The sequence below is a fragment of the Diprion similis genome, chromosome 12, assembly GCF_021155765.1.
Source record: "Diprion similis isolate iyDipSimi1 chromosome 12, iyDipSimi1.1, whole genome shotgun sequence".
NCBI lineage: Eukaryota > Metazoa > Arthropoda > Insecta > Hymenoptera > Diprionidae > Diprion > Diprion similis.
In genome coordinates, this window is record NC_060116.1 from 8,144,141 (window position 1) to 8,169,217 (window position 25,077).

The 25,077-nt window shown below is 44.2% G+C and overlaps 1 protein-coding gene across 1 annotated transcript in view; it reads right to left on the reverse strand.

Annotated features, from left to right (window-relative positions):
- LOC124413582 overlaps positions 1–25,077 on the reverse strand; it is a 296,705-nt gene that overhangs the window by 54,623 nt on the left and 217,005 nt on the right. The gene's annotated exons all lie outside the window — the stretch shown is intronic.

The following is a 25,077-nucleotide window of genomic DNA, read 5'->3' on the forward strand; positions in this document are numbered from 1 at the left end:
TAGGCGTAGGTGTATATCGAAGCATCGCGAGTAAGCTGTAAGGAATGAGCACGCCTGAGGACCTCAAGTTTCGTACAATGTTTACAGTACGGCGTCGATTCTGTACGATTTATCGTTTGTGATTAACACCGGAAATTGCGTATAAGCATGGGGTGCTCGCGATTACATTTTCGAGTCCGACACCGAGCCTGGCTTTGTGGCTGAATTACGACACCTAATACCTGCTGAACTCCGAACGGATGATTAGCAGCAAGTTTTTATTGTGTAATACAGTATTGCACAGCTCGCGACAGTTTTCGTATTACCAGGTTCCCAACGCGCCTAAAATATTCAATGAATTTACAGCTCCTGCAAGGTTTACAATAATACCTGCATAAGTGCGCGCTATCAGGAAAGGTATAAAGAAAATACAATGTATGATATAGTGCAGCGTAGAGCGTATCGCAAGTGTTATATAAATTGAATACAAACATTTGCCCGTGCTTGCAGAGTTGTTTCGTCAACTCAGTCAGCATAGAGGGGTTCAAGATCCCGAGGGTATGGCGAGAGCTGAGTCCCCTGGGAAGGCGTAACAATGCGCGTACAACTCGACCGAGGATATATGGAAGGCGGGCAGGCAGGCAGGCATCGGTGTGCAAGGTAGTAATTATGGAAAATTAAACGGTGGACATTCGGTTGATAAACGCGTCGTTGGTTCGCGGTTCTTTTGATGTGTATATAAAATATATCAAATATTTGACCAACTACTGGAGGTAGGTGGGTATACACTTATTATACAACTGGTAATTTGTTATTTCGCGATTAGCCGGGCTGCAGTGCGGCCGTCGTACTTAAATAGGCATTACAATATGAGTACGACAATATCATACTACGAGGAGTCTTCGAAAATCGATTATTTCGAGAGGCAGAAGAAAGTCGACGTCATTTCGATCGAGTGACGAACGAAAGAGCAGTAATCATACCTACCTATTACGTTCAGGTTGACAGAGGGGTTATAATATGATAAATATTTAAAGGAGCGCAGGCATAATATCATCATATATATATATATATATATATATATATATATATATATGTATATATATTTTGTATCCTTGGCAACGTTGGTTTTTTTTTATCGCACGCTAAGCATGGACGAATGAAACGGTAGAGAAAAAGGAGAATAAAAAAGAAATAGCGAAGTAGAAGTTGAAGTTATACTACTTAGCAAAGCCAGACTGCGCAGACTTGGGAAACCGCTCAAGTTAATAATTCCAACACGGGATTGCCTAATTTTGTTTATGTTTGATTGCCGGTCAAATTGTTTATCGTTAACGTAAAACTTCTTGCCAAAGTATTCGGCCCACATCTTTTTTTCTCGCGATATATTGCATTAATTAATTAGGTGAACTGCGCGTTAGCCTGGCGGTAGTTTTTCACCTCAAAGATGTCCGATTAAAGCAAAGATAGAAAAGTGTACAAAAAAATCCGCGACTTAAAACAATTACATATACGTACTATTCATATTGCTAAGAAAAGAAATATTCCCTTTAGTCGATTGATGTGCAAATATAATTACATAAGCCTGTGCTGTTAGCAGAAATGTTTAGAGCGTAAAAATGTGAAATCAAAAAGAGAATTTATCGTAAATAATATAAGAGATGAACATACGACGAGTGAAGTTATGCCGATGAAAAATGGCGGCACGTAACCTGTGCATGCAGGAATAATTTAAATGAGAATAAAAATTCTCGCCGAGTGTTGAGCAGTTCCCGAAATTTATGCAACGTCTTCTTCACGGTATAACGTAAAATAAATCGTTTCGAACTAACAACTTACCATGACAATGAGTACGAGAATAACGAACTTATTTTTTATCAGCATAATAGAGAGTCTATGCAACCTTTGTAAACTATTCACCAGAGATCATAAAGTAACTGCACACAAATAGTTGAGTAATCGGGGATTCTCCGTGGCGTGTCTGCCTAATGGTTCAAGGATCTAATTTTACGCGTGTCCAGTGGATTGCGGATCCACAGATCGCGTACATCCAAGGTGTTGGGAATACCGCTGGTCTATCGGCGATGAGGATTCAAGGAGCTAGACAAAAGGTTGAGCGAGTGATTGGTACACAGACAAAACACGAGTTAGGATCTGTTGAGAAAGAGCGAGATGGTGAGAGAAAAGGACGAAGAGATGCGCAGGTATTTTCTGCAAGCTGTTTTTTCATCGACCAACCTGAACGGCGGTTGCAGTACTTGATGTTTTTTCTCTTTACGTACAAAGTGAAACATGCAAGTATGCGTGCGTATATGCACGTAGTGTAGGTACTCACTTATGCGGGATTGTCGAGACTATAATATTTTTCCACCTTTCTTTTGGCTTTGGTACCGTGAGACAAACGTGATGAATTCCGGCGCTCGCGTGAGCCGAAAATTGCGAGGTTCGATCGGTGCTGCGGGGCGCATTGATCATCTCCGTCTTCTCGTTGTGAACGGACCCTAAACGCGAGACGGTCGTTCATTCACAAGAACCCCTGCGGGCCCCCGGACCGTTTCACGACGCATTCCTTCGCCAAGACCACCAAGCCTTTGGCCTTCCATTTCCACCACGCCGATGCAGAATGCAGACCAAACAAAGCTGCAGCCAGCGGTGGTCAACTTTCGGAGAGAAACTGTAGTGCAATCGCATGGATTTGCAGTCGTTTTGGGTGTGCTTCGGAGTGAGTGAGTCCGGCGCTGGAAATTCAACGGTCAATGCTATCCAGTTGGGCGATAGAGATACAAGACTGCCGACAGGATTTGCCTGCTCATTTCGGAACACGGTGAAACGTGGTACAATTCCTTACTTCGGGAAGGCAGAGAACTAACGTCCGTTGCATTGAAACAAGTCGAACCCATTGAATTCCAGAAGCTTATTAGGAAGAGTAATTGGGTGAATACTGCATAGTTTGGCCTAATGACTTGTAGCTAGGTACTCGTTGATCGTTACTCATTCTTACTATGGCTTGTTGCTTTGCTTTGGGGCAATTGCGGTTTGTCGTGTACTCGCGTTAATGTTAGGCATTAGGACGTTGTTAGGACGACGAGTCTCCTCTTAGCTCGAAGAGTTTAAGGCTTTAAAGCAACTCGCATCGGCCTTGGGCATTTGAATACACGTTGGATGAAAGCTCGATTCCATAGTGGAGAACTTGTTAGTCCCGTCGTGATGATAAGGCATTTCGGACTGCGAAAGGACGACTATTTCGCTCTATCGATTATTCAAGTTAACCAAATTCTTATACGTGACGCGATATCGGAACCTGATCACATTTCGCATCCGTATCATCATGTAATTTCTGATAACATCTCTCGAAAACATCTCGTCGATTTTAACAATCAACATTGCATGCTTGCTCAGCTTTTTTCAGCCAACCGTTCGTACGACCAACACGTGCAAACGTAATTTGATACGGCCAATGTCGATTTTATCATCGTAGTCGAAGATCAGTTCGACGATCTCGTCATCTCACGAATTTTATTGGCAGAACGACCCCGGATATTGGCTTAATCCTTTTCGAAATGTGTCGAAAATCGTTGGCTTACGAAGATAACAATCTCTCAACGAAACACCAATCGAATGCCGACACAGCCAGTTGGAAGGAAACTAGTTTACGGTGTTATTGTAATTACTACATAACTGAAAATAATCGACATTTAACTACAGTACCACGCTTTACAAACGATCGAAGACCGATGATGGGACGAAGAAAGTAGTACTAGGATTCATGGTTGAATGTAATGTGCTATGGCTTAAGGGGCTAGGCCACTCTCGAATTTCGAAAAAATCTATTTTTTTTTGTTTTAAATGGTCCTAAGGACTTCAAATATGATATCCCAAAAGATTATGGCCGGGAAATATCTGTAAGTACTTGTCTTTCAAAGTATAGTACAAGGCCGTCAGGTACGGGACTAGAGTAAGTAAAACTTTAAACATGTGAGATTTTTTTTTATATGGCGATTTTTTTGCGAATTTTGCAAGTTTGACTTTGTACAATGAAAAAAAAATTAGAGACCCATCGTAAGTAAAAATTTACAGAAACTGTTGGTACAGCCGTGGACCCTCGCAAGATAGAGAGGTGATCGGAGAAACGCTGCACAGCTGCCATTTTTAAATAAATTATTCTATGAAAATTATGTTTCACAGTCAATCAATTGTACAAGAAACATCTAACTTTGTAAACTCGATTAAGTTTATATTTTTACAGAAAAAAAAATCAGTAAACAGCCTATTTCTCGGCCTCTAGAGTGGCCTAACCCCTTGAGGAGAACTTATCGTCAAGGTATGTTATACCCTAACCAGTTTTAGGAAACAAGGCATGTTAATTAGCTCATATTGTGTAGGATTGAATATTATTTGGTACAGCAAAGTACCGTTTACTACTCGTCATGGACCAGCGCCAGTGAGTAAACCATGTTTGCGTTCAACGTTGGGGCATTATATTCTCGGTCTTATTAACCGGCAACCTGCTGGCAGAGTCTTTTGTTCGGTGGCCCAAGTTTCTCGGCATTTCGCCTGCTCGTTCGGCACCAGTTACCATTCGTCCCTGTGCCCGTACCTCAAGCTCTGTACCCAGAATCCGGTTGGTCCCTCGCGGGTCCTCACGCTGTGGGCAACGAAGGACCTGGCGAGCAGGAAATGAGCTCTCGTTATAATATGGAATAGCATGGACGACGCCGTGCTATGCGTGGCTTCGCAAAACCGACTCTGAGAAGGAAAAAAAAGAGACAACAAAATTCCATGAAACCGAAGTCCGAATTTTTTTGACGACATTTTTGATTCGCTTACAGGACGACAGCTTGTTGTCAACCGCCTCGCTGTTTTGTTTCCTCACTTATTCATATTGATGTCTGAGTAAATTGAAGGCTGAAAAATTGACGAGGAACAAAGCGCCACTGGCAACAGGATACAAAGAACTGTCGAAGAGCTTTTATCCGGTCTGGCTTTCTACCGGGAAAAGGAAGAGGGAGGCGAAGGTATAACTGAGTAAACAGAATCTGGGCCATCCAATGTTGACTCTTTGCGTTTATACACGTGGTTATCTAGAGCGGCGAGCATTGCACGCCCAGTGTAGATGCACTCCGTTTTCGAGAATGACGCGGAATGAGGTATTCCGAAAAGATGACGAGGCCGTGTGCCGTATATCGAAGCGCAATTTTACCTGGTCGTCACCTTTTGTGAATGGGTGAGCCCGCTTCTCTCTCGGATCGAGGCCCACGCCGCGTGACACCACAGATATTTCACGGTCACCAACACCAGCATCACGTAGGATTATCATGACCTACGGAGTTTTCGACCGAGGTAAACACGAGACCGAGTGTTTTCGGAAGGTTTCTCGCTTAGCCGTCGCATTCCATTTGCCCTGGGTCCTTTGAGAAATTTATGTGTGAAAATTCGGTGTTATTTATCCTTTTCCCTTTTCCCTTTTCACTCTCTCTCTCCCTCTCTCTCTTTCTTTCTTTTCCTCGGTCTGACCGCGCCGGCGCGCCCGTTTCAGGGCCCCTGCAGGTCTACGTGCCGACCCGACGAGAGACCCTCGGAGTGTTATTTTCTGGAATTTTGGCGCCAAGACGGCGATTCGCCGCTTTGTGTGGGGCCATTCAAGCCCTGAAGTGGACTAAACTCGTTTCTGAGATTTCCCACACGAGCGTAATTAGTCAGAGGTACTTAGGCCGGCAGGGAACGACCATGTTTTTCAACCGGGAAAAATGCAGCCCTGTATAGTGTTGCACGGGGCGCCTCCGCGCTGATGCCACCATTCAAATGCTAATAAACGTTCCAAACTAATTAGATGGTGACAACGGGACGTTGGGCACGTGCAGCACAAGGACTGTGCACCACGATTACTTACGTACCGGGAGGCCAGCACGGCATATAATTATATGGAAATTGACATAACCTACGTGTAAATAAACACGGGTATACCGTGTGTGTTATATTATATATATATATATATATATGTACGTATGCATGTATATCCTTAGCGTGGTATACAAGTTTCAATCGCTCTAAGGATAATGGAGCGAATCTCTGCAGCTCGAGATAAAATCCAAAAATACCGATTTCGCGGTACAAAATTTCTCGATTCATCTTTTTAGCGAATAACATTATTTATTCGTGTATCTTTTGCCGTTTTTCTGAATTTTAAATTATATGTGTGGTATTTATTTACCAAAAACATGGCAATTTTGCAGACGACGTGTAAGAAAAATACATGAGAATATAACAACAAGGAATTGTATACTCGGGAAGAACAGGGGGGGAGGGGGAGTAGACATTCGAGTCTCTCAGCCCTGTTCAAAGACCCTGAACTAGGATTTTGGCCCGGAGGCCTTTCGAAGTTTTCTAGTTGAATGGGCAGAGCAGGTAAAATCCAGACACAAAGACACGCCGACATTCCTCGACAGCCCCCGAAGGAAACAATCTCGATAGCTTAAGAACCTGGGCTTTCCGTTACCCGGCGCCATTGTTAAGCAATGAATTTTCTGGAAACGCATTGTGCTTATGACTTTGACCAGTATGCAGCTGGTCACCATGATGCAAACGTGTTGCACTTTCCTCTGTAAAATAACCATTGTAAACGCTTGAGCGTCCGACTGTCCGCGTATATAACACTGGCAGCCAATAAATTATTTATAAGATTGAGCTAGGGACGATGCATTGTTGGGAAAATCCTAGCTCTTCCTTTGATTTATTAATAGGAATTGTATACTTTCGTTATACCCCGTAGGCTCGGACGGAGTATAATTTGAGAAAGTAGTTATTACAAATACTAATTGCTCCCGAAGAGAGATGCAGGGCATCGCGTAGTTATCTAGCTATATGTGCTGTTCTGACCACTTTTATTTTAGGTAACAGAACTCGGTTTATCAGAGCGTAATATCGCGTTACTCCTGGTCAAATTTGTTGAGATTTATTGCAATCTGCATCACTGTGAAAATTTTGCAGTTTTTGATAAGTACTTGTTGCAATTACAGTATTTGGGATGGTAAAACAAAAAGAAAAAAATAATATCACATCAAAATCTCAGTCACCACGGTCAACAATTAACGTAATAAGTATGATAATCAATTATAGTTATTCATGCGCGTTTTGATTTAATTTGCGTTCATTGGTTTATTATATCTCAAGTATCGCAATGCAAGTTATTTCGTTTATTATGCAATAGAAATCGTAATGATGTTCACGTAACACGTGAAAGTGAATCAATTTCGAACAGATAAACAGACTCCGAACAATTCGTTCACGGTTGAATCGAATCTCTGGATTTAATTCGGTTCGGGGTAGCTTGATTATACCGCTAAAAGCTAAAGCTTCACAACAAGATGTTCTACCTCTCCATCGATTAATTGTTCTTCGCGCCGTAAAGTCGGTCGTTAATTCTGCTGAGAGGCGGATACGGAGGTTACAGTCAGGTTTGAAGAGCTCGAATTTTCCGATGGCACCTTCAGTCAGTCATCTGTTGTTATTCTCGAGATCTAAAGCAATCTGCTGACTTGATTTTGAACAATGCATCCGGTCTTGGAAAAGAGACGCGAGACGCGTGAGCAAGATAATTATATATTTCACCGAATGACGTATTCGTTACTCTGTTATACGAATAGTCTGAGATTGATTGGTAAAACGGTCAGCTTATGTTGCAAAATAAGAGATAACGCGTCATCAGCTAATTCAGGAAAATTCATTTGGCATTACAACAGCTTTGCCCTGAAAAGAAACTAATCTGCCGAGTATCATGCTCCCTGCTTTTACTATTCCTTGGCGCCTCGTTAAGAGTAGATTGGTGTTCGATTGTCGCGTCATTTATCTGGCATTAGCTAGATAGTGTTGGGTTTACTATATTGGGTTGCATTTACGTTAATTGAAAGTGCTACGTAGCGTGAACTGTGTTAGAATTTTGCCTGGCAGACGTAGCTGGTAGGTTCTATCGGCGTTTCTCACTCGCTGCAAGGAAAACAACTCGTTATAAACTTTATACCGAGCTTACATCGAGGATAAAGGTTTATTACAAAGTAATAAAAGTTCATTACAACCCAGTGAATAATTTATTGCCTAAACTCCGGCAAACCTAAGGTATCTAAGCTCGGAGTCTATAACAACGTGTACCTGGCACTTGGTAATAAACTGATACAGCTCAAGTCGGTTACTTGTAAGTTTTACTAACGCGTGTTGTAAATTCTTCACCTAAAGGGATGCTGTACTCGATTTCGTCTCACGTCAGATATCTCTGAACATCCAAATTCAGAGATAGATAAAATACTTTTTAAAAACGTCTCAATTCGAGTTCGAGAAATTTGCGATCAACGATCTTATGGAATGATGAGAGGTGACCAAGGAAAGAAAAAAGTCGTGGTATGTATAGAGAAACGTGATCCTGGAGATGGAATTCGTTTGTTCGGTTGGTCGGTCGGTATTGGCAGGACTTCGGTCAGAAGAATTCCTCTCGCGTTGTGATCCGCGGGGGGCTGCTCCCTTTTCATCCGGCATACGTACAACGCGAACACAGAGACGGAAGCTCACGTACTATCTTCTGCGTGTACACATGAGCCACGGGGCAGCAATACACTCGGCTAAAGTCACGGAGTGCAGCGGACCGCGAGAGTCTAGACAAGATTACGGAGTGCTCTCGGGCTTTGTGTTCCGGCTGTATGGGACACCGAAATTCTTCCTCCGCAGAGGTGGGACCCCCTTCGGCCTCCGCCCCCGCCCCCGCCTCCGATAGCGCATGACGCAACACCTTCTCCGTTTTCCGTTTCCGGTAGCAACGTAAACGCAATGCACCCGCCTCCAGGCTCGCGTCCCGCTGCAAGCCAGAATCGCTTGTATTGTTGCAGATCTTTTACGCGAAGTCATTTCCGCCTCCGCGATTACGCCTCCGTCGCAAACTCTGATCGCCACCTACGACATCCAGGAAGCTTTTCATACTCTGAATCCTAATCCGTCCTCCGGATGAACGCCGCCTTCCATTGGTATGAGTGCTCGAATTTTTCGCCTCTTTTATCTCGTTTCGTTGTTTGATCACTTCAACCTATACCAAAAGTGTTATCTTATTGTTGGCTGTATTATGTTTAACTGCGTCGTAGACAGACTCGAACGATAATTTCTTTTGCTTATTTTTTATTTGAATGATATTTTGATTAAAGCCAATCGTAAGATCGTCGAATCGAAAGTTGAAATATAAGCGGAAAGAAACATTTTGCCGACGTTTCTTCCTCCGCGCAATGCACACCTCGCGACGGACCACGCGATCTCTAAATGGCAAGGACGCAGTCATTGTGACGAGCGCGGTAACCGTCAACGATAATCGCGAATCCCACGCCACAGCTATTTTCGGATGGCTCTGTTGCAAAACTAGAACGGCCTGGAAATTGAATAAATTTAAAATAAGAATAAAAATAAAAACAACTTTCGACTCTGTTCCGCACAATTAAATCCTCGCCGGCCTCTCTGTGTCTCAGTTCAGCCTAGCTGGTTGGCTTTTCAAGACAGCCAGAGCTCTAACTCAATTCGTTAGAAAGATATTTCTATTTTCAGCTTAGACGTACGATGATATTTATGACCTAATAATAGTCCCATATGCTAAATATTAGTTACTCTATGCTGGTTTGTTTAATAATTATACGCCTACGTCGGGGGACGGAGGCAGGCGCAAACAACGAAAGGGCGGAAGTACGTTTCGAAACAATTTCCACGGCGACAACGTGACGTTTGTTTATAACCGCCGCCAGCGATAGTGGGAACCAGGCCAAGAGCACCGCGTGCCCGACGTGCGACATCAATCTTTCCTTCGGTCTCGTGTTCGTCCCGCTTCGCCTACCTGTCTTTCATATCCGTTTATATCCGTACGCGCTTTATTCTGCGCTTGCCTTGTCCAGAGAGATCGGAACTGTGCAGCTTCGATCACCTCGCCTGCAGCATACATTAGACGAATTTACGGCTGCGATTCAGCAGGGCACTTTCATTTTCATCACGTTGACGGACATTTTTATTCCAATACCAGCTTAGAAAGTTCGATTCTCGAATTCTGTGGATCGTGCGTAAAGTGAGCCATTTCCAAACAGTGTAGTAAAACAATATTGGCGTATGCGTACAATCGAAATGCTACACTTTACACACTAAGGTTTTCTTTGGCTCATGCGTACTTTCGAACAATTCAGATTTGCGCACTGCGCCATTTAGCATCAGTTAACTAACCTCAATTTTACGCGCTATCAGCGGCACCTTCGTTCCTTTTCTTCGTTGGTTCACACTCATCGGAAATCGTCCACTTTTGGCACTAGTAATACAATATATACTATATTAGTCGGATTGTTGAAATACTACACGTGCAGCGCGCCATGTTACCGCGTAGAATAACATGACCGAAAATTCACGTACTGCGATGAAAAATTTGATGTAACCAGTAACCAACTCTGAGAAGGATGCCGTTGTAGGAAGTTGAGAAAATATGTTAGAACTGACTGATTCTTCTCACGTGGAATAGCTGGCATGTACCTTATGTGTATACATCTCCGTGTATAATTGCAATAGTTGCAGTTGCCGCAGAAAGTGAAGTAGGTAACACGTGGATGTACATCAGACATCAGACATCAGAAATCAGACACCAGACTCACCAGTCTGCCAGAAGAGGAAGACGAGACGAGACTCTGGCTGGCAAGGGAATCTGCTGGAACAGCGTCTGGCGTTATAGAGATAAGATACGTCGCCGCCTCCTACGTGCCATGACCCGGCACGGATCGAGGAAAATTAAGACGAGAGGTGGCGGCGGTGCCTGTCGAAAGACTGATGACTGGGTCAGAGATGATTCCAGGACAATGTAGGCTAGTTTAATCAGCCTGATTCAGTTAGAACTGAGAAGACTCGTGTTTGCGTGTCTCACGTTCAGATAACGCGAGGTTAGTGAGATTGTAGAGACTCCCGAGCATCGGGGGATCAGTTGCGAATTTGTTACACAGATAACAGGGGTTATGGGGCTCAGGGTTATAAACTGCGAATAGAAGGGAAAAAAGATGGAAAGGCGTTTCACGGAGCGTCGGAAAATATGGCGCAGATATTAGAAGACAAATATTATATTTCTTATCATATTGCTCGCTACCGGGAATTGATGGTCTTGGTATTACATTAAGTCGGGTGGTGGTGAGAATTTTTTTTTTTTCTCTTTTGAAAAACGTCGCCGATAACTGTGAAGCGAAATTTACATTATACTCATCCGTTTCTTTCTAACGTTGGGAATTTGTTCCCTTTTCTCATGATTGTTATTGGCATATCGGCCCTATGTCTTACGTTCAAATTCTTTCAGAGCTAGATAACAGTTTAAGTTTTCAAAGTTCAGCGTTCCAATCACTTCCCAAGTTAACCGCATGCAATTCGAAACTTACGGCGGGGGGGGGGGGGGGGGGATTGAATGCCATATTCTTCGTTTATGGTAGAGAAAAATTACGGCGATTGCGATATTCGGTGAGTTCAATTGACACGTTCGATGGTGCAGTGGAAGCCTAAACTTAAACTAATTGACAAGCAAATTTCAAATTTCAATTGACGTAATGTTCCGTTTCGTGAGAGCAAATGAAGAAGACTAGGTGGCAAAAGGTTTAGTATTGATACATCGCGTTCACGCTACAGTGTTCAAGAATTTTAACGACCATGACTAGCTCCTTGAGTTGTTACAATGGAAACAAACAACGTTGTACGCCAACGAACAAGTGTGAGCAGTTAATCAACCTTCAAATACGGAAGTATGCTTGTGGCGTTATGCAAGGCAACTGGAGAACTGCACTGCGGCGAGGAAAAAGAGCGAGAGGACGGGACAGAGAGAGAAATGGAGAGCGAGAGAGTGCAAAAAATGTAAAAAAGAAAAAAAAAGAAAAAAAAGAAACAGGTAAAAAGTACCATAAACGCAAGAAGCATAAAAAGCGACAACACAAACTTCGAATAATTACTTCACCTGGCGCCTCGTAATTGGTATTTACTGATGCGCAAGAATAATTGTTTGTCAATATTACGCAATCCTCTTCATAGCTAAAACGTTTACTCATCGTACCGCGTGTTTGAAAACATGTAAGATTGGATTTGAGCACACTTGTAAAGATAACGTTAACTGGATATTGTAGAGCGACAAATGTCTGGTTCTAAAACATTTCTTCGGGACTAGGTACGCTGCAACGTCTTCAATTTGAAACACTTTATAAAAAGAAGAAATTTTCATCATTTTACGACGGCATACGTTAGCCTTGCTTCCGTTTAATCCTTCACGCTGCAGTGCGCAAGTGGGGCATAGGGCGACTGATAGCTCCATGATATAGCGAGCCCTTCCAGATACTTCGTAGGGAGGATCACGTATCGGCATTACGTCACGTTGCCCGATATCGTATCGATGCTGTTCGCTGCTCTCGAGTCGTTCGCTTGTATTTTAAGGGTTGTTGTGTTCAAAGCAGGCTTTTGTTTACTTTACGGACCAGTGAGGCGTCAATAATTACTTGGCAGCCTGACAAGGAGGTGTTTCTAGGTGGAGGTGGAGAATATGCCCAGCCAATACTGTAACCCCGATGAAAATCTAGACGGTGTTCAATTAAACATTATATACGTGATTGTACAATGGCACGCTGGATGAAAATCATGCAGCCGAAGTGCCTGAGGAAATTCAACTGAGTTGAGGTGTAAAGCAGGGTAGGTACTTTAATTTTCAACCGAGAATTAATAAAAATATGTTTATTGTACGTATGCTTATACTGTGAAGGTATACAGGGGTTGAGGTTTTGATCAAATTTTTTGAAAGTGACGCAATTTGCCGGGCTAAAAGAAAAACGACAAAAACCTCGATCTTTTCTTCGTAACCTAAAAAAAATGCACATGAAAAAAACTGTGCTAAAATATAAACGGTGTAGACTAGGTATTACTTAACGAGAATTTAATGAAACGAATGCGTTGACCAACGTAATAAGACCTGCGAAGGTCGAGCTGCGAGAATAATAATATTTTATTATCGGTATTAATATTTCAACAAGTGATGCTATAAAGCTTCATGATGTAGGTATTGAGAGATAATTCTTGAGTCGCTGCAGGGTCTTTGTGAAAAAGATATAAGGTCTGCGGTTGCCATCAATCTCATTGTTAAGGATGATAGAAGTACAATGCGAAGAAATAAAGAAAGAAAGAAGGAACGAACGAACGAACGAATGAATTGTGTTGAGGAAGAAATGTAACAGAGGAGAGGCACCCGTAGCAGATCGGGGAAAAGATTTGAAAAAATTGCAGCTGCTTAGCTCGAAATCTCAGGTAGGTGCACCTGCATTGCGCGTAACAGGAAAAAGTTGCTCCCGAACTAGACCTTAAGTTCAAGCTCGAACCGTGTTGCGTGTAAAACGGGCATTATTGTACAGGGACAAAGAATATTTCTGCCATTGTTCCGTCTCACTTTCTCCCCCCGGTTCCTCGCCGTGGTGGTATTTTGCTTTACGGAAAGGTGCAAGATAGAATGGCGGAGGAGGGAGGAACGCGTCCCGGGAACAAGGTGTCCTAAATCTTTTGATACATTAAATCGCTAAGCAAATTGAATAAACCGATATTCAGGGCAAAGGTTGGGTCCCCCAACGGGGCTGGCGAAGTTCGTCACCCCAGGACGCGACGTGCGGCGAGAAAGAGAGTCGACGATGGGCGACGGGGAGCAAGGAAGTGCTTTGCAGAGTAGAGCAAAATTGGGGTGGTTACTTCATGCACTTAGCCTTGAACTAGTTGCCGCGATGCGAGTTGCGTGAACCGTCAAAAGATCAATTTGCCTCCGTATAATTCAGAGGCTTGTCTAAGAGAGAAGAGTTGCAGGTTGATGGACTCGTAGGGGAACAGAAGTAAATACAAGCACGGAAAAGGTGATCAAATATGTCGGTATTCGAGCCACCTACGATATTCCTCGAGGGTGCTCGAGTGTTCGGAGAAAGACAAGAGAGTCAGTCACCTGCAACTCGTTATAAGTTTGGTTGGCCCGATTAAAGTCGAGAGGAGTAATCTAGCAGATGCTTCTCCTCGGCGTTTCGGTGTTGCATCCATCTTCCAGATCGTGTGCCTACGCTTATCCTCCTCGGCTTTGCAGCCGTGCAGGCTTGGAGAGTCGTGGCACGGACAGGTGCAGGTTGCACTCTGCCGTTCTCGGAGCAATCTGCTTCCTTCGAGCCTCCTCGGGAAGGGGTTAAAGAGCTTTTAAAAGCCAGACAAGTCACTGCTTGTTGCCTGTTGTCCCGCGTACCTACGTACAGGGTGGCGTATACACCGACCAAACCGTGAAGAGAGAAAGAGGGAGAGAGACAGAGGTAACCCTTACTTAGATTATACCAAAGCCACCTGCCGACAGATGTTGCAGAGAGCCGACGCAACGCGGTTCGCCTCGTCTCGACCCGACCAGCCGACCTAACGATTTTTTTTACTATTTTTCCATTCCCCTTCGTCCCCCCGCCCTATGCTCTGATCCTCGCCTCTTTTTAGTTTCTTTTTGATAGTTTTTTTTTTGTTTGTTTCGTGTTTAGTTTCATTCCACCTTTTTTACTTGTCTTAATTCACTATGCGAGGACTGCAGCGCCGACGCGAAGCGAAGCGCGATCCACGCGGTTCCACGCCATGCATACTACTCACACCGCGCGGCCAAGTGAGCAGCAGGTTTGAGAAGAGGGTTCGACGCCCGTCGTAAGTATCGTTTCAACCCCGCCTGAGGCCAACTGTCACGTATTTTACTACTCCTTCAAGAGGGAGGCTGCCGAGGCGCGCCGTGAAATGTTAACAATACAGGACGCTGTAAAGTTCTCATAGTATATGCGAACCCCGATGAGAGATGGAAGTATACCTGTACAACCTAATACTATACTAATGAATGACGACTCTCGAACAAGATTCTACGCAAGCTATCTCCAGGGAGGAGCGAGCCATCGTGGTAGGTAATTCTGACCGGAGGTTAGTTACACGGAGCTGAGGTTTAATTGTTCGTTTACACATCATGCACGAGGTAGATCCTCGAAGAAATAAATACACATTCAACAACTACGCAGGGAACGAGGCATTAGATATAGAATGATGGGATGATGTACCGAAGAAGGAAGAAGAAGGAACGCGGTCCGCGTTCTTGGGGAGGTTAAGAGAAATCCTAGCGCCATCGGGGAGCACGCAGGCCTTGTGATCAGAGATCCTCAAGACTCGCTTTCGGGCTTGTCTACGCGTCGAAACTCGAAGACCCTCGCGGCAGACGCCGCACAGTGGGGTTCTTTCAACCTCGAATGGCCCTGGGCGTTCAACGACAGCTGCCCTCTCGTGGCCCGTACTTATTGCAAGGAGCGAAGAAAGAAAACAAGAAGGAACCTAAAGGGAAAAAGAAAAACGAGAAAAATGACGGTGGAAGGAGAGAGGAAAAAAAAGAATTAGGAGAAAAAGGAAGGTACTCGGAGCTGCACCTGCCTGGCACGCGTCGTAGCACTGCCAGAAACTCGGCTCCTTACGAGATATGACGTCACAGGATACCGCGCCAAGAAGCACAAGTCTTCGGGGATCTATGAAGCGAAATTAGATCGTCGCAAATGTAAACGCGATTACGGACCTGAGAGGAGATTTGCTTTGCCAATCTTTGCGAGTGAATCTTATGTTTTCACTTATGGGTACGCTTCTGTCGAGAACCAGATAGGTTCGAGGAGTAAATTTTATGGAGATTATATCGGGTGATATCACCGTTTCAGATACGTTGAACCCTGACAACCAAGTCTCTGTATCCGTATGCGCGAAAAATTTTTTTGTATAAAAATATATTCCCCCGTAGCTTCGGTGTCTCGCTTACATTATCTCGACAATGAATTATGAATTGCCGTACACCGTGCCCAGAGGTATACGAGAATGTGTGTGTATAATACACAGACGCGTACACGGAGACCGTGTGCGTATACTTACATGTGCATGTATATACGTACCGAGGGAGAAGCAGAAAGTTGCGATAGCGCAACATTACGTGACATTTGCAACGAAATCTTTGATCAGAGAAAGTCTTCTGGATAGACGCAGCGGCTAGACGGTGTAAATACTGCGTAGAAGAGAGACTTCGTAGGCAACGGTGGGACGGAGGAAAGCTGCGGCCTCGCTGAGGCACGGAGAGAGCAGGATTGAGAAGAAAAGTGAAAGTGGAAGGGAGACGCATAGAAAACACTCGCTTCCTTGTTATTGTTCCACCCAGCTGACTTAAAAACTGTACACTATCCGGTCCTCGAGTCTCAGACGAATCTCCTGGCACGGAGGCGTCAAGTTTTTTCACTACATTTTGTATGAAAATGCACAAGGGGCTCATCCGTTAAACCCCGGAGCCGTGAAAGATCACATTGAAAACCGAGGAAATTGGAACGACGAAGATACGGGGTGCTAGTTTTTTTTTATTTTTTTTGGTTTTCGTTTGGAAGAGGGGGAAAATTATAAGGGGAAGGCAAGAAAAAAATTTCCTGCGTATAAACGGAGATTCGTTTCGGGTGAAAAATCATGGCGCTTTTCGTCTGGGATACCCAACTTAGCCGCATCGTGTCGCGTCGGCTGCGGGGAGATTTGGACATTCTTCACTCGGCTCCTTTATCTTCGTCGTCTTTCTCTTCTTCTTCTTCTTCTTGTTCTTCTTCTTCTTCTTCTTCTTCGACTCCCGGCTGCAGGGTTTGAGGACACGCGACCCGCAGACGGCAGGTGTTCGAGAATATTGCTCCTGGCAGATGTTGCCCGTTCGTTGTACTACGGCTAGCCTCACCTCCGGTTAGGGAGGGCAAGAGACCCCCACCCACCCTACGAGAGCATGCCCAGCAGACGAGGAGGTATAAACTACATAGTATAATGGGTGCGCTCCTCCTCGATCTTTCCTTCGCCGTTTTCACAATCGGCAGCAAAGGCGAACGATGTAAGGACGAGAAAAGAAAAAAAAATCGAAAGGGAAAAAATCGTATGCGTACAAACACTGCGGGTCGCATGTCAAGACGTCGGATGGGGAACATCCGGCAGCGAACGATTAGGTTTTTCACCGGGTTGAGAGTCGTAAATTTGGAACTAAAACCGGGACAGAAGAAGGGGCGTCAGTGTCCGGGAGCATTTCAGTTGTCTCTTCAAGATTGGAAAGAAGGAATGAATTTCTGATAATTACGGACGCCCTGCTGCCTGGGGTCACATGGGGCCAGGATCACCGAACAGGGTTAGGAAGTGCCCAGATGACGGTCGACCTGAGATAATTATACCGTCCGGTTGGCAGAACAGCTGGCGCGTGGTACCTTCCACTTCGAGGTACGTGTACGCTTTCACGTTCACACGTTTGGACGGACCTGCAGGGCACTTACGCGAATTGGCGAAAGGTCGCGTACGTTGAAATAGAATAATTTAGATCTTTACTGCCTAATCTCAATGACAATTATGGGCAAGATTCCGACCGCAGAGTATCGGAGATGTGGTGGTAGAATTGATGTTCTCTACAGACTGTTCGGAGCAAAGTGAACTGGTATAACCTCGAAAGGGGAAACTGATACCATTCTGGTAATCGAGTCGGTGTCGAGTTTGTGGAATTTCATTCTTCGCGTCGTAAATGCGAAACGAAAAGAAGCGCCCTGACACGTGGGGCACGTGACTTGGAGGTGCTACAGAAATTCGGTTTACGACGAACGTGAATGACAACCCAAGGCGGGTATTCATGAGTGAAGATCTAATGGTGCAGGAAACGAAGCCTCGTGTGAAAACGATTAAAGAAAACCCGCGCCCACTAACCGACCGCGATTCAAATATTCTTGGTACTTTCCCAAGTTAAGTCGGTCGTTTGGTAGTAGGACACTTACTTTGGAAACGAATTGAATTCAAATCGAATTTACGATTATCAGGTGGAAGCCGACGCGACTTGTTGGTGCATAGTTGTTTAAATCTATTCCCAGGGTAGTTTTCAGCTTTGCTTTTATCGTTCCCGGATGAAAAGGGGAGGGAGAAAAGAATACAATTTTTATTATATTCCGTTGTTCCTTACTTGGAAACGGTCGCAAGATGTTACCGCGCTTCCTGCCTAATAACCCGAAGCCGGGCAAGCCGAGTCCTCTGTTCGGAGCATCTATCCGTGCTTGAATATAAAAGTTGGAACGACCTATCTCTCTCTTGCAAGTACGATAGACGTATTCGGTGACAGTGATACTACCTTTATGTAGATTGAACTTCCCGTCTCCCGAACCAAATTGAATTGATAATTTGCACAGGAAGCTCATGAAACTACCTATACTTGGATCATTTGAATGACATTAAATCGGACGGGTTATACCTACTACTATGTAGAATACACTCCAACGTCACCGTGGAAAAATATAATGTTCCAGGAGAACCAGACGAAGCGATCCTGGGCTCCACTAATAAATGATCACCGACATGGAATTAGATCAGAGTATGGGCGCCTAGACGGAGTTATGAAGCATGGCTCCGCACCCATTTAACTGAACCCATTTCTCTTCTCGGATCGTCCCTTATTTTCCTCAAGCCCCAATGTTCGATTCGGCGCCGAACTGGAAGGTAGACACGAGAAGCAAATGCAACGGTGTCTGCGACACGGATAAGTCCCAACATCTGCTCTCGCGACGAGACGTTGTCGCAGAGAGGGTTTACCGAGTTGGGCAGGAACAGTCCTGCCCTCCAAATCCTTCGGACTGAAGAAACGCAACCGGCTAGCGCAGGAGTATGAAGATACGAGGCTGTTCATATATGATGTGAGAACTGCTTTTTTTACGAGATGAAATGGGGTTCGATGAAGTCAGATAGCTTATCGAGGGGTCGTCCTTGGAATGTATGCCGAAATACTTATTAGTCGTAGGCATGGGCACGTCTAGCTAGAGTACGGTAGTTGCAAGGCGCGTGCTTTCGACGGATGTTCCACGTGCGCCTGAGCACGTAACTTACCTTCTTCTCTTAGTCGACGCGACGCGGTAACCGGATAGCCACGGAATAACGAGTGAAGGTGCCGAAACACTATCTGAATTACGACGGCAGTGTGTAATTGATGCTGAAAGTCTTGTCAATCGCGTTTCTGCTCGAGTCTCTTGCCAATTCCTGCAGAGTAGTAGGTAATTACCAGAGATGACGGTATCAGCTAAGTCGACCCGATTCTCTTAGGGACGGTTCACTTTGGATGATGAATACGAATGTCCTGTGAATTACCATCCGTCAAAAGTCAAAGACGCAGTGGATCCCCGAGGGTTTCTACCGTGCAAGAAATGCTTCTCAATTGCCCGCAGGGGATTTCGATGATATATACACGTATTTTGTTTCCATAATGTTGGAAATGCCCCATAAAACAAATGCGCTCGCAGTGCCAGTTTGCTCAACATTGAGATCTCCCAAGGCTGTCAGTTTTTTAAATTAACGTGTTGAAAAATTTAAGGGAATAACTAATTAAATACCTTATTCTGATGAAAGTTCACAGAAAATTCTCAGCGTAGATATACTTTCTGCTCTTCAAGGATAAACCACTATATTCTGGATTTTCACGAGAATACGATTTTCAAAGGAAACACTATTTTTATTTTGCGATTTGCTCTGGCCTTTAATTGTTTTGCTATTCGAGTTGGATCTAGTAAGTGACGCCATGCGACAGAACGTCGTCGTTCCGGTGAACTAGTTCCAGAGTTAGTGACCTGGCAGCTAGGCGAACAACCTGGTTTGTCATCGGCGCAAGGATGCGACATAGATACGAAACTCGTTACGCTTAGAACTACGACCGCCTTAGAGTTTGGGAATGAACGTGAAATGGGAATTGTGGAGAAATTGAAACACGGCACTTTTTAGGTCAAGTGGCTGCCATTAAAGAACCGGATAGTTTCTCGTGGGAATTTTTTTACAAAATTTTTTATTACATCGGAATGCTTACCTTCTAAGGTTACAAAATGATGTAAGAGTCCCAAGATCAGGTGAGATGTTTACACTTATTATTAAAGCATAGAAGGTATGAAGAACTGACAAAGAGGACATTTTAAGGTGGAAAACTGTTCTAGAAAATATAGAACAATCGATTCCCCGAGATCTGGCAATAGTTTTTTTTTTTACCACTTCGAAGGAAGAAGTACCCACTCGCAATCCTCAGGGTTGTCAAAATACGGCAGCATCTAATTGTAAGAAGAAGTTAATCTTTGTCGAGAAGCATTCTGGGCTCATGTTCATGGTAGGATCGTAACGTTCACTCGTGTTTCCACTATCTTACCGAAAGAATATTGTTCTTGACCGATTTTTACGGACATAAGCGTGAACGTTGGTTACATAGGAAGTAAACCGACACGCCAAGGACAGCAGAGTGGCATGGTCGAATCGAATTAGGGACCGGGTTGTTATTCCTCGGTTAAACTATTCCACCGTTGAGAGTTGAACAAAGTTTCGCGTGGACTTCCGGCCTCTAAGATTCCTCCACCTGCAGGGTATGTTGGTGAGCTATACCTACTTGTGAGAAGTTTCCTTTTCTGAGGAATTCCAGAGCTACCGTAATTCCTGCGGTGCACCGTATCCGATACCTACGTTATTGCACAACGTTAGCGGTTAAAAGCAAGCTACCGATATTTGGCCCAGATCCGAGGATTCGAATGTTTGTAAACAGCCTTAGAAACGCGAGGTATTTCGCCTCGAAAAACGTGCTAATTAATAGCGCAGACATTGCTGTGCGGTAGAAGCCAGTGACCGTGTCACCAAAACTGATTTAGACGTTGACATTACCACGGCAACTGTACGCGGCGCGTCCTTGCAATGACGTCTTGCCGTATACCTTGGAATCGTTTGACGGACGGAATATGATATGCTTGCATGTGATCGACAGGTTTGAGAAAACGGCGTCCGTTTCTTCGTTCTTTACTTTTCTTCTTTCTTTCTAGCCCCGTTTTTAGGACGCGTGCGGGGAGTTGACGTCGTGGGATACATCCCAAAATTTTATGCGAACACGTATGTCTGGATCTAAAAATTCGCAGACGCATGTATACATACGAGGCACCCATAAAACAGCCCACAACCGATGGCCTACGCGGGTAGGAAATTTTAGAGTCCAATAACCAGGAGACTGTATAATATGTGTGGATATTTTTTCGGACTCCTAGGATGAACGACGTTTTGCATTTGTGACTGAGAGCCTTGCGATGAAAATGTACCTGTAAGTGCAGGCATATTTAGACGTATACGAAGAACAGCAAAACTCTGTTCGTACGAGTTTCCACTGCATGCGGAGCCTCGTGCATTTCCATAGCTGATGTAGATGGAAGAATTTTTATTTTATCTTCTTCTGTCGTTGGTGAGTTTCTTATCTGTGTGTTTAGATAAATGCCCAAGTTATCTGTAACGGGACCGCGACAACAAGCCATGCCATGTCCCGATAGAGGCGACGGTTGTTTTGTCTCAGAACCCAACGAGAGGAATGCAAGTGACAAATAGCTTGAGGAAACGCCGGTCTAGCGTACATAAATGATCGGGACACCCTAATTCGTGGGGGGAATCGTTCAATAGCATTCGTCACTTACACTGAATTCGTCCGAGTGTGTTACAGTCGGTTGCGGTCTACCGTCTCTCCGCCTAAATCGAGGACTGGATGTGAGCGAGGCTGGGAGGGAAGAGAGGAAAGAGGATACTGTCTTTCGTCGCGATTCGAATCTCTAGCGACATTCTCGACGACGTTGTTGTTTGCTCCGGCCAATAATACGCCGTCGGTGTCTAAATCGGTTCAACCTGGCCTGAATAATGTCTCTATTAATATAACCAGGTGCTGGAAATTTAGCTTTCTCGTTAACGAACGTGTTCGCTCTTACGCGAGATGCTTGACGGTTTTTTTTTTCTCTTATAATCAGTACACCGCAAGCCGTCAGTTATGCAGGATTCGTAGAAAATCAGATTCATAGAAGTTTAAAGCCGATGTCAACCGAGAACCGATTGATAACTCGGTATTTCAAGCTTTTTATTACTTACTCGTGAGTTTCGATTTAAGCAGGTGACGCAAACTTCTTGCTATATGTTTGTAAGAGGTTCGAAGAATTGTTTTTCAACAATCAAACATCAATAGGTGTGACCTCATACGTTTACCGGTAATTGCAAACTTCACAAATATACCCGGAGGTGCAGATGACAGTTTCTAAATATGCGGTTACAGGTACATACATACATTTTAACGTGCCTATAGACACATCTTTCCGCTTACCGAGTGTTCGAAGATATGATAAATGTCGAATAAGATTCTCGGAAAGCATTTACGTTGCACTGCATGTGTTATGGGAGTCAATTGCTTGGCTAGATTCATAGAAACTTATGAATATCAGTGATTCATGAATATTGTTTAACCGCGAGTACGAAAGTCTCGCTTTTTCAATGGACTTGTAAAAATAGAGCCTTTTCGCAGGTCTACAGGGTTAGCATCACGAGTTGATCAATGGAAGAAAACCAAGTTGGCTCCATATTCATCTTTGAATTAGATATCCACTCGACCTTTTATTTCTAACCGTTAATTTGGATCTCGAATCATCACGCGATAATAAAAATTTCGTAATTCGTATCAGTTTTGTTTACATGAGATGTGGCTGGTTCGAACGAATCGGCACGGAACGATGCTGCGAGGATCGTTGATCGGCGACAGGTAACTGGGTGCATGGCACTTATATGGCTGACGTTCGTGGCGAAATTGTAATCCGAGGAGTGTATCATAATACAGTTACTTCACTTCATAACATGCCACTGCCTCTCGCTCGGCACGCCGGTGTGGAGCACTCAGTCTATAAATACTACTGACGTCGTCGCGCAGATCGTCGTCTCGTCGTCTCGTCTGTGATAACTGTATCTCGTATAAGAATGAATCGGATCGGATGGTCAGGCGCGGACGGGGAGCAAGAGAAAAGCGTGCGAGATACCGATATGCATGCGCTCGGCTATATAATGCATACATTGATATGCAAATTGGAACACGTATCAATTTCTTACGTATACATGCATACACGACGCATGTGACGACAGACGTGTGTACACAGATATGGGCATAAACTTATCGGCGATTCAACGGTAATAATATTATAACGCATCGCCGGGCAAACAAAGCATTGTGCTAATGTCCGCGACCGATAAAATTTATAATTAACCGAGCTGAACGTGCGACTTGCTCATTCCAAGCTGCGGTCACCGATGCGTTAGAAAATAAGACGCGTAGGTCAGTCCCCGGACATCGTGGGATGCGCACGTCGAGTCGTGGACCACCCTGCAGGAATGAAATTACGATAATCGTTTAATCGAGGTAGGTGAGCGTGCGATTATCAAGGCGTGCTCGAGTGTCATAACGTTGTGTACGAAACGAATGAGGAGGAAATTGAGAGGAGAAGGAAAAAAAAGATAGAGGAAAAAACATTGCGTACGACGACCTCAGTGATCGATCGTATTTATTGGCATTGAGGTGATATTTTAGTTTCGAGGGTCGCGAAACTCGAACGGAAATCCTTAACTGTCGGGGAGAAATTTACGAGCAAAGGTTTGAATAAAACCGCAGGGAAAAGTATTCACCCCGCTTTTCGTTTTACGTAGGTAGATATGTAAACCGATGCCGCCGGGAAGATCATGAAAAACTTTTCGCCGAAAAGCAATTATAAGCCTTTACGGCAGCATCCCACCTCGAAATCGTCCAGACACTCGTCGTTTAAATCATTTCTCCGCGAAATTACCGCGTCTCGAAACATCCGCGCGAATTTTTTCACCAAGGAATTTTAACGGTGGGAAAATTTGTCGCGCGAATACTTCGTCATCCGTCGTTGATAATCCTCGCTTGACGAATGTCCAAACTTTGCCTATTTGTTATTTGTAACAAGCTTGTCTTACAGACGAGGTGATTATCCCCCCGTATGTCTACCCACGTACGTATCTGTCTCGCGTATAAACATAGATATGCATGTACACGTCGCGTTGAATTACCACGGAGTTGCGAATGGCGGAACGGGATTCGCGCGTAACTCAAAATCTCTGAACTTCCGGTTCGTCTTTCTAATTCTGGACGTAGGTCTGTCTATCTTTATGCCTGTCGGTAGGTACATACCTACATGCCTATTTCTTGTTTGGCACCCACAGATCCCGCGACCACGCAGCGTCGCCTTGGCGCAGCGCGGTAATACCTGATGATTGCAAACCGAAACTCTTGCCGTGGGCGAGCCTGACTAATCCTTGCCGAAAGTCTCCCTTCTTTTCTCCAAGTGGTACATATAGGTAGGTACGATGAATTATTGTGAATTGGGATTTGACGGAAGGTTGCTGGAAACAAATCTTTTCGCATAATTTCTTGTTCGTTAGTCCGCTAACACGGGAAGGATTGCGTGATTGCCGAACGCGAGAGAGCTGCGTGTATTCGCGATCGGCGGTATTCAGATGATACTCGATTTGCAGGTTCCTCGAATGTCTATAATAAAAATTCTTATTTATACTTGAGAGTGACACGACCTCGACTCCGTTCTTTGAATTTGTTATGTAAATAACAACGCCAAGTACTTCTCTGTCTCTCTTTCTCTCACCCGTGGGCGTTAATCGCTTCTGTCGTTTCTCACTTTACTTGCAGAAAAAGAGAAGGAAGGGGGAGGAAAAAAATTGTTTACTCTGCATAATTCATCGCCTGCCTGCGATATACCCGGTACAGGAAGCTTCGGGAATTACACTCGCGCCTAGAAGTTCGTGGAATTTGTGTTGGAATGTACTTGGGCGATTTTTCCCTCTCATTTCGCTGGAACTATCGAACAGGATTATTCTCTCGTTAAAAATTCATGCGACGTCGTCGCTTTGTTTTCAACAGGAATAATTTTACCATTCAATTTCCTCATCATGATTACGCGAAGTGTCACACCTCGACTCTCCTAATTACACATTGTAACACATCGAGTGTTTTTCTTTCGAAAATCCAGTCAAATCGCAATACAAAAATAAAGAATATTATATTACCCATTAAAATGTTTTTCTCGTTTAAACGCAGTGAGTAATAATTAATAAGTGGGCGATACAAGCATCAAAACATACATACATGTACGTGGTATCGAAGGCTGTCATTTATTCTTTCGTACCGTTTTA